The sequence below is a fragment of the Frankliniella occidentalis genome, unplaced genomic scaffold (assembly GCF_000697945.3).
Source record: "Frankliniella occidentalis isolate FOCC.00 unplaced genomic scaffold, Focc_3.1 Scaffold212, whole genome shotgun sequence".
NCBI classification, from domain to species: domain Eukaryota; kingdom Metazoa; phylum Arthropoda; class Insecta; order Thysanoptera; family Thripidae; genus Frankliniella; species Frankliniella occidentalis.
In genome coordinates, this window is record NW_026267338.1 from 635,755 (window position 1) to 646,380 (window position 10,626).

The 10,626-nt window shown below is 44.6% G+C and overlaps 1 protein-coding gene and 1 long non-coding RNA gene across 5 annotated transcripts in view; both read left to right on the plus strand.

Moving 5' to 3' along the window:
- The window catches only part of LOC113215858 (uncharacterized), a 35,146-nt gene that overhangs the window by 8,373 nt on the left and 16,147 nt on the right, over positions 1-10,626 (plus strand). The window lies entirely within an intron of this gene.
- On the plus strand, positions 4,450-10,172 carry LOC113214678 (uncharacterized). 4 transcript variants are annotated; one of them, XR_008011752.1, is made up of 5 exons: positions 4,450-4,966; positions 5,242-5,333; positions 5,526-5,630; positions 5,719-5,791; positions 5,878-10,172. It is a non-coding gene; the product is annotated as an uncharacterized LOC113214678 (long non-coding RNA). The 4 variants fall into 4 exon arrangements; XR_008011753.1 differs by having other exon boundaries at positions 4,450-4,951; XR_008011751.1 differs by having other exon boundaries at positions 4,450-4,836.

Sequence of the window (10,626 nt, forward strand, 5' to 3'; positions counted from 1 at the left end):
CTCTGCAGCGCTATTCTTACAAACTTGCTGACCCTATAGTATCGTGGGTTTAATCTACAAGTGCATTTCCTTTCCCTTAAGTATTGCTTAGTACAGTCCAAACCGCCTGCTTAGAAACACAACGACTTCACACACTTCTAATTGACTTTCTTTGAAAAGTTTTATTCTGCTTCCTTGTTGTTTTTCTTTCTTTTCTTACTGCGTTAGTTTTGAAGGAAGGCGGGCGGGGTGAGAACACACCTATGGGACTCCTGCGGGCAGTCGCACCGACTCTCCTTCTCGTGGCTGTGTCGCCGGCGCAGTTCTAATCCACACGACGGCGAGCTGCGCGCCTCACTCCCAGCGCACGACGACGCGCTCCCGCCCTCGCTCCCGCACCCGCACTCGGCGGCGGCCCCGGCGGCGGCCTGCTCCGTCACGGCCTCCGTCATGCCGGCAACTGAGTTGACGATACGGGACGGGATGGGATGGGAGCAGACGAGCCAGAGGCCCCTCTCCCTCCCTCTCCCTTCCTCTCCCTCCCTCTCTCTCCCTCTCTCTCCCGCCCCCTCCCCCACGCGCCGCCGCGCCGGCGGGGCAGGGTCCAGGCCGGCCGGGCCGCCGTCGACGACGCGGCGTGGTGGTCGCCCCGAAAATCTGTAGGGGTGCACGGCGTGGTGGGAGCACTTAGGCCCGTCCCCACGCGGCCCTGAAACAACGCTTCCGCGCGACATTGTCACCCCTTTGGGAGTGCGCCAGGGCCGCGGCCGGGGGCGCCAGGCGCCAGCGGCGCCTGCCCCGCTCGCGACCAACCCCAACCACGCGGCGAGCGCGCCTGAAGCGAGCGCCCCGGCACCTACCCGCTGTCAGTCGCAGGCCACACTGCAGGGCACTGGAGAAAGCTTACGGCGTGGGAGATTTCACCGTGCAGCACTGTAACTAACGGCAAAGCTAGGCGCAACGTCGTAAACTTACGGTGAAGCAAGGTTGGATCACCGTAACTTATTCATTGTTATTCACCGTAACGTATACAGTGATATCCACCGTGGCTTACGGTGAAGTAATACGTGGTAGCTTACGGTGAAATATCAATTCACCGAGACAATTTATTTGTGGGGTGGCACAGTCCGGGTTGGACATAAGGAGTAGAAGGAGATCCAGGTCCGAAACCGACGACAAATGTTAACGTAAATCGGGGAGATCTTAACGGCAAGACAAGACGACGGGCGCGGCGCTCTTCAGAGGCGGCGCCGACGCCGACGTCTTGGGGCCGCGAGACAACGGCTTCAGCCGGCGTTTCTATTTTTACCCGCAGATCGCCAACATTTTACGAGCGCGAGGCGCCGGGGGTTGCAAGTCCGCAACAAACACTGGGCCAAGGTGGCTTGGCGTGTTGGTTGTTGCGGCCCCCGCGCCACCCGACTGGGTATCGTTGAACCGTTCGACAGCATCATGGTATCCGCGAGAGTTATATATGGGTTTGGATACCCCGAAACCAGGATATCTGCTTTCTGTCGGGAGGCCTCTCGCGATTCGACGACGTGACAGTGACGGGCCGACGCCGTGGCAATATTCCCTTTTATACAAATGCTGACAAAAGATAACGCCCTCATCGCGATACTTTTTTCTCCACTCGCTCTCTCTCTCTCATTTCCTCTCTGACCTCCTTTTCCTGCTTGTAAAGGGAGTTCTGCTAGCGGGCGGCGTATGGTGATAATAAAATTGGCGGCTTTAGTCGGACGGGGCTGCTTTTGGCGCGGGCTGCGCGAGTGTGTGTATACACGTACGTGCGGCCCAAAGTGTACTGTACAGGCGGGCAGTGCGCCCGTCCGAGGCCCCGGCCGGGCCGCAGTGCGCGCCACGGGGTCCACGGGGTGGGGCCACGCCGGGCCACGCGGTGCAGTTCGTTTCTCCGACCTTTTTTTCTCCGACCCCGGTATAGTGACGGATCCCCAAAAAAGGCAAAAAAAATTCTCCGACCTGGCTTTACTCCGACCTATTTTTTCTCCGACCTGGTTTTTCCTTGACCTTGACATTCCGGAAATCAGAGTGTCTTTTAACAGAACATATCGTGACAAAGACAAATGCGGAGAACTTCTCCAGTGCACACGGAGGGCTGAGAGGTGCCACACCCAGTTCCAGAAAACAATGCTGTGGAAACTCAAGTGTGTACATGTATGCAGTACCTCCTGGATACCTACATGTGTTCAGGAGGTAGTGTGAACCGGGTGATTCAGAGCATACCCTAGGGGCTATGGCGCCTGACGGGCGGACAGAGTAGGCAAACCCGCCGACAGCGGCGCGTGCTCTGAATCACCCGGTATATGGTCATGACGAGGTGGCGAGTTTAGGGGGGCAAGGAGCAGCTATACGTGTCAGGGTAAGACAAGGGAGCCTTGGTAATACCAATAATCTTAAATGGGCATTGGCTGATTCATCCACCTGGTACAATATTACGGATTGGTGGCGCATTTCATGTGAATTCCACATTGGCACGTTTCTGGGGAGGGGAAGGGGCGTTGTCGTTAACCGCCATAAGTTTTATTTAGATAGTACGAGTACTCGCGCCTGTGAGGTACACTGCCGATTCACATCCGTGTTGATTGAGTTGCCTACTACTCCATTTGTTTTGCACGACGCTATCATTGAAAACATTCTTTGCTAACCCAAATTTCTTTTATGTTTTGTCTGATTGCACGAACGTCGCTTTTCCTGTGGCTGGAGGAGTGCTGATGGTGTTTACCTCACTGATGGAGAGATGCACCCATGCACCCTGTTCCATGCAGTTGCTGAAGTAGTTGCTGACTCCTGCACTTTTCGGGTGGTAAAAGTGCCGTGTGGAGGGCCCGGAGGAGCGTTCTCTTTTGAACACAACTTACGACGACGACGAAAACAATAACCGTTCTTGTGTAACTATCCAAACCAAGCGAACCTAGTTTTCAGTCATTTATGCAGTATTGCAAGGCAGTCAGGGATCTCCGTCAATGTGCGACACACGCGATACTCGGTAAGTACGAGATGGAGTGCGTGCGTAGTCAGTGCACTTAACGGTAAGGCACTAGTCATCGGCACTCAAACGGCTTTACTCCTGTGTGTGGTTCTCAGAATGGTGTTGTCAACTGTTTCTCGTAAGGTGATGTGTACACGCGACTCCTCTAACGTCATGTGTTACGCATTTGCAGGCGACATCCTAGGCTACTCGCCAGTGTGTGGTTCTCATGGGCACTCGTATGGTTTCTCAAACGTGTTGACGCGACTCCCCGACGGCTGGGCGTGTTACACACTTGTTGTGTTCCTCTCCAGTGTGTGGTTGTCAGTACACTTGCGGTCAACTGTTTCTCACGTGTAAAAGTGATGTAAACACGCGACTCGCAGGCGGGCGAAAGCCTAGACTACTTTCCAATCTCTGTTTATGTTGTTCTCGCTATCGAATGCTTCCCGAAAGGATCAAGTGACGTCAGTCCAATAGTTCCTCACAAAGTTACACCTCAGTACCAAACGCCATGTGTTACGCTTACGCACCTTACACTCGGCTGGCTTCTCTTCATTGTGTTGTCCTTTTTTTGTTGTTTTTTTTTGGGGGGGCGGGGGGGTTCATACCATTGAACAAGTCGATCGTTGGTGACCGCTGCGAGCATATTTCAACTAAAGTCCAGTTAGATGGTCTTTTAGACTTCCCTGCCTGCGCCCAGCCCCGTTTCAGTAGACTTCGCCGAGGGCACGATGTAAGTGTAACTACGAGGACCATGGACTTCCCTGCGCCGTGAGAGCTTAGCGCCGTGGAGTTAGGCAGCGGGGATCTCCACCATTGTGCGCCGCTCGGTAATCACTGAGTGGAACGAGTGCACCCAATGGTAAGGCTCAGCTGCACTCGAAGGGCGTTTCACCTGTGTGTGGTTCTGAGAATGGTTGCAATCAACTGTTTTTCGTGTGCAAAGGTGATGTGAGAACGCGACCTCCAAACGTCGAGTGTTACGCACCTGTCGCTCCATGGCTTATCATGGGTCGAATGGTTTCTCAGACGTGTATGTATGTAGTACACGCTACTCCCAAACGTCGTGTGCTTCGCACCTGCCACTCGATGGCTTCTCTCCAGTGTGTGGTTCGCTCAAATGTTTGCGATAAAGTGGCGCTACTGCGCACTCGAATGATTTCTCAAACGTGTGCACCCCACTACCGTGTGTTACACATTCACTCAACAGGTTTCTCTCCAGTGTGTGGTTGTCAGTACACTTGCGGTCAACTGTTTCTCACGTGTAATAGTGATGTAAACATGCGACTCGCAGGTGAAAGCCAAGCCTACTCCTGTAAATGTGGTTCTGGCTATCGAACGCTTCTCGAAAGGATCAAGTGATATGCACTCGAATGGTTTCTCAAAGTGTACACCTCAATACCAAACGCCATGTGTTACGCACCTACACTCTACTGTCTTCTCTCTAGTGTGTTGTCCGTTTGGTTTGTTGGGGGGGGGGGCATTGCACAAGGCGATCATACAGTGAGACCAGCCTAAGGTCCGTCTTTTCACAGCACGGGCAGCATAGGAGCTTGCAGGCGAGAGGGGGTGAGGAAAAGACGGACCTTAGGCTGGTCTGGCTACAGCGTTCGCCAGAACCAGACTCCTGGTGTGGGGTTGGCCATTGAGACTTGTTGGTGACCACTGCAAGCATATTTCAACTAAAGTCCACTTAGATGGTTTTAGACTTCCCTGATTGCACCCAGCCCCCTATCAGTGGACTACGCCGAGGGCGCGATGTAGTGTAACTAAGAGGATCATGGACTTCCCTGCACCGTGCGAGCTTAGCGCCGTGGAGTTAGGCAGCCAATGCTGCACCAACACCAAAATGACCGAGTTTCAAGGTTGGTAGGTTGGCACTGCTGGAGTGTCGGTAGGTCACGGAGGAAAACTGTCATGGCGGCTTGTTGATTTTCCCTCCGATCCGAATTTGCAGTAACTTCTTGGATCGACTTCGCGGTTGGATTATGTGTCGTAAATAATGTTAAATTTGAATTTAAAATATTCTGATTGTTGATACTCGTTTGGAGAGCCCCTAGCGTTTGATTTTCACGGCCGTTACGTTCGTGTCGCGCAAGGGGTTAGGATGCGTTGTGGCACCTTTCCTAAATTTAGTTTTGCTTTGTTCCGACGTGTTTGGCCGGCTCAAATTAACGATCAACATTAATCCGAACTACTGCTCCTGTGAAAGCTCGCCCGTGTCGAGTTACACCCCTTGATTTGTGCCTGATTTCTTTTCATTTCAACAGGTGAGCGGTGGTTGGATGTTTGGTGTGTCTATTTCGTGATGAGCTCTGTTAGACGTCGTTCTAGAATCTCAAGTAAACTTCTGAAATCCGAGGTGAGTCCTTAACTTATCGAATTCGAACGCGGTGCCCATTATGTGTCCAGACGGAGTGAGGTTAAGATTGCCTAGAGCACTTGCTTCTCACAGAGCCTACTCTAGAATACTCACTGAATCTGGGAACGTTTCCCCGAAGTAAATTTACAAAGAACTTGGATAGCTTTAATCATTTGCTTTTCACGTCAACAGGTCGTGAGCTGTGCATTGAGATTATTCTTCGTGGAGAAACTGTGGATGGTGATTTCGCAGTGAACGTGATCTTTGAGACACCAGTCTGTGTTGGATTGTGATGAGGTGATTATCAAAGTCAAATGACTTGGACTCAGCAGAATTTGATTTCAAAACATTTGTTGAACTTATAACCATTAATTGTTTGTTGTAGGTTCCGTGGAGGATCGAGTCGGATTATTGATGAAACAGCCTTGACCACCAGTATTGCTTGTTACCCATGGCAGGTAAGTGCCCTGTTTTAATAAGATTGTGAGCTATTAGACTCTGTTTGTTTCGTCAGCTTTGTAACTGTTCTCTTTTGTTCATGCAGATTGATCGTGCCCAGGTTACTGCTGGGATGGTTGTGAAAATACGATCCATCTGAATCTGCACACTGCATCATGCGAAACTTATTCATCTGCTAGTATTCACTGAGATGTTTCTATTATCAAAGCAGACCTCTTTAGTGTTTTAAGTCCCCTCCTCTTATTTAAACTAAGAAATTATGTGTAACATATGTGCTATTGATTTTTATGGTATGTTCCAGTATCTATCTAATGATGGTAGGGTTAAAACAGTTCTATTGAAATTTTTCCTCCACAAAAGATTTTATAAATTAGCCTTCTCCATTTTTGTCATTATCGAAGCAGCCTCTCTAGCATTGTGGAGTTTGTCTCATCATGTCTGTGATGATGATGGGGGCCAAACAGATTTCTGTTCATGGGTGCTCTCAGATGTGCTCAGATGTATATATTTTTCACATTCCCTTCACATTTTGAATGTGCCTACATTTTTGAAGCTTCTGTAGTTGCTGTAGTTAGATTTTGCTGGGTTAGTTTTAGTGTTTTCTTTGCCTTTTAATTCCTACAATGCATGAGTAGTATTTTCTCTAAATGCAAGCTACATGCTCTGCTTCTTTGCCATATTGTTGCGTGTAACCATAGCTTCTGATCTTGATGTCTCTTTACTGCTGCTGTTTTTGTTCTGAATGCCTTAGGATTATGTTGTTGTATAGCTCAAGTTTAGAATTAATTAATTAATTATCTAGGTGTTTGTTGCTTATCTGACAGTTGTGAAGGGAAATAATTAAGCTTTCTTAAATATGATTCTTGTTTCAAATGTTATTATGTGCCGGCCTCATCATATCAATTAGTATTTAAGTAAATATTATTATATGTCAAGTTCTAAATTATGTCTTGTTTTAAAACGGTTTTGTAATTTGTGTCTGTGATCGTTATGTCTTACTTTCGCACATGACCACATTATGTTTCAAAGAGTTGTGTTCCCCTGTTGGCTTTTCTTTCTTTGTATGTTGATTTCTCGTTGCTTTGCCTTCTTCCTGCTTTTTCTTGCTCTGAAAATTGTGTGCTTTGTTCTATGACCTCTTAATGCAAGCGTGGTTTTTGTTTTTTATTTTACCATTGCTTTTGCTTGCTGTGGATTGTTAATTGCTTTGTGCTTCTATTTTGCCATGCTTTTGTCTGATCTTGCAAATTCAAATTTTGCCTTTTCTTTCTTGATCTCTAGTCTGTTGCTGTCTTGCATAAAAGAAACAAAATCAAAAGAAAAACTTCCTTCCGAATGCTTGTACACTTTGGATAAATGCTACATTCCCTGTCGCATCTAGCCTCCCCTGCTTTCTAGTCTTGTATCAAGAGTTTGTTCCCCTTCCTCGCGATCCAGCAATGCTTTCTGTCATTCTGTGGTCATGTGTGAGTAAACATATGAGTTTTATCTTACCTATAGCATTAAATTTCTTGTCCATATAAACTTAAGAGTTTTAATCTAAGATGTTTGACACCCTGTTATTCAACTCTCCTCACAACTTGTCATGGGCCTGACAAAAGCATGCTCTTGTAACTCTGATTTTAGTTGTGTTTATATTTTGTTTGTTGTGTCTCAGTGTATATTTATTCACTGCATTCACCTTTTGTATTTTCAGTATTGCCTTGTGAAATGTCTTGTTTTAGAAGTTTAGCCTGGCATGAATTCTGTTTTATTTAGATGTAGGTAAGGGAGGCTCATGGAGTTGTGAGGAGATATGAGTGCACTGAACTACTGTATGTTAAATATTACTCAATGTGTTTACTAGCTACCTTGTTTTCTATTTACATATTTTTTGTGTTTTGGGGGATATGTAATTGTGAGGATTATTTCATGTTACAAATCATTTGTGAGTCCTGCCATTAACTGCGCTTTCCTGCTTGCTTTTGTTGGTGCAATGCTTGCTTCTCTCCCTTCATCCCCACCCCATAGACACCCAACAATACTTGATATGTCTGATTCCTTATTTTGTGATTCATAGACCTCTGTAATCCTCTCCTATTTCTGAGCCGTCTTGAATCTCCTATTGAACTTTCCTGCGTATGCCCACCTATTATTTCTAATTCTTATCATTTTTGTTTGGTGTGTGATGCTTTGGTATTCTTTGACTGTGTGTCTAATTCTTTAGTTGCAAATTCTTGAATTTCTGTTGCTTGCTTTGTGCTTGACTAGTTTTCAAGAATGCATGGTTTGCCTCCGTTTGCTTTATTTGGAATGGAATTGTCTGTCCTTGCTCGAGCTTCTGTAAAAGTCAGTTTTCCTGCATAACTTCATGCATGTACAGTAGTCTGCTTTCTACTTTTCTACCCTCTGCTGTTCCATGAAGCCTTTTCGTTTCTCTCCCCCCCCCTCTTTTTTGTTTTCAAAACTTCAGTTGGACGTGGGTGCATGCTGATATCATTATTAATGCTCGTTGTATGTTGCCTGTTGCTCCAGTACTTACTGGTATATGTCCATGCTTTCTCCTGCTGCAAATTCAACTATTGCTTATTTGTTGCTTGCCTTAATTTTTTTCCCAAAGACCACCACATTTTTGCTTGCTTAAAACCTCAGTATTTTATTTCTATTTTTATGCTTTGTTTTCCTGTTTTGCCTCTTGTGAGTTCTCTGAAACCTGCCTGCATGTTGATTGCATTGTTGTTTCTTTATAAAGTCAAATTGGCAGGCTCTTTGGCTATGACCAATTTCTAAACACTGTTAATGAGTTTTATGTGCTTTTTAATTAAGTACTTCTGTCTGTGATAAACTATCTAATCTAATCTATTGATTGTGTCGAACTGTCTGTATGTAAATTGTTGTAACGCTTGTAATGTTGTAAAGTTACGTTCCCTACTATATTTAATTTCATTTGAAATGCGTGTGTGCTGAGGTTGTTTGCAGTGGAAAAGTTTGTAATAATGTACCTGTTCGCTTCTGCTTTTCAAACCTCCACATTGTTTTTTTATTTATTTTTATTATTTGCTGGAGCTTTGTTATCTTTGCTTCCTACTCTATCAATGCAACGTTTATATTCTCTCACTTCCTGCTTTATATTATTTGTGGCTTGTCTTATTGCAACAAATGTAGTTGCCTATTTTCATTGCTCTATTTGGCTTCTGTTGCTATTTTTGTCAAGCCTCTCACATGTTGATATCCATATACTTGTTCTTCAAGCAGTATTTCTGTATGTATCTAAAATCATTCTTGAAACATAGTGCATATCTTGTCAACATTGTACGTGACCATCAGGTTGGCCATATATTTCTCAGATATTCTTCCTTGTGAGTTCAGCTTTGTTAATACTGTATACTGTTATACTATGAATATGTTTTTACCCATGAAGTTGTTAACATATATGTGGTATGTGTAATCTTCAGAATGTTCGAAAGCTATTATTTAAGGGAGGTTTTCATGTTCTCATTGCCGATAGTGGATAGGAGTTAAATAACTGGCTGTTGTGTAAAATGAACTGTGCCAATCATTGTAGAGTCTGGCTGGCTGGGTGCCATCTGTTTTGGAGTCACCCTGGTACTGCAGCATTCTGTTATTGTCTTTTTACTTTGGAGTAACTTGTCAAATAGCAATTTGGGAATTGAATAACCTTCAGCAGCATGTTGTGGGGCAACCACCATACCCAGTAGAAAGTTCACTGTTTATCTTGTCCCCCCCCCCCCTCTACAGAAATTGATTAGATTAGCTAGTAAATAACTGATATTTTGTGCATGCATTTATTTTAGCTTTTTGAGCACCTTTTTAGTTTTTTGCCTCTCTTTCTGCTTCTGCCACAACCTTTTTCTGCATCTTTTTTTCTCTGCCGTGAGTGAAACGCGACGTTAGATGTTGCATATCTTTTGCTTTTTGAATTACCATGCTTCCTTCACCAAAGATTTTTCCATTTAAAATTTTAGAAAAGCTTAACATTTATTTGAAATTTTTGCTATGTGCTTCAATACTTCAGGCATGACGGCTTCCTTCTGCTGCTGCAAATTCAACTTGCTTTCGTGCTCTCTATTACATTTCTCACTCTGGTCATTTGAAACCACTGTACTTTATGCTTAAACCTGAACTATTTTCAATTGCTCTATTTTGATGTAGTTGCTTTTCTTGTCAAGCCTACTCTTGCATTTTCAGTCCCTATGCTTGTGTAGATAAAACCTTTGGCTTATAGTTGTGTTGTATGGTTGTAAAACTGCCCTGTAAAAAATTTAACTCTTATTGCTTGTAACATTGTGCTGTTATTTATCTAGTAGTAAGCAGTAAATTAGTCAAGTGCTCTTAACTGTGATTCTCTGAGCTCAATAAAAGATAATGCTACAGAATTAATATGCATTTGATGTTTGATTCAACTGAGATGGTCAGCTTCCCTACCTTTCAATGGAAATTGATAATTGCCAGGTGGCACGGGAAATTGATAAACAAAGCACCAAATACGAATGTAATATAACATATATATTTATATGTTAGGACAAACATTTTAAAAAAACACTTACAGGAGTAATACACATTTACAAAAATACACTTGTACAAAACAATCAGCACTTCTATTTCTAAATTTCAAAACTATGTGTCAAATTATTTAAAACAAACTATAGTTTAAGAATCAAGGGACTACAGATTTACAAATTCACTCGCACTTATAAAATTACCCCTTTCAAAATTTTACATTGTACATCACATGATTGTAAGACAAAGTGGTTACAGATTGAAGTGCCACAACCATATTAGTCACTCTCATCCTCACTTAATACTTTTCCACCATTCCGCTTCTTCAGCATTG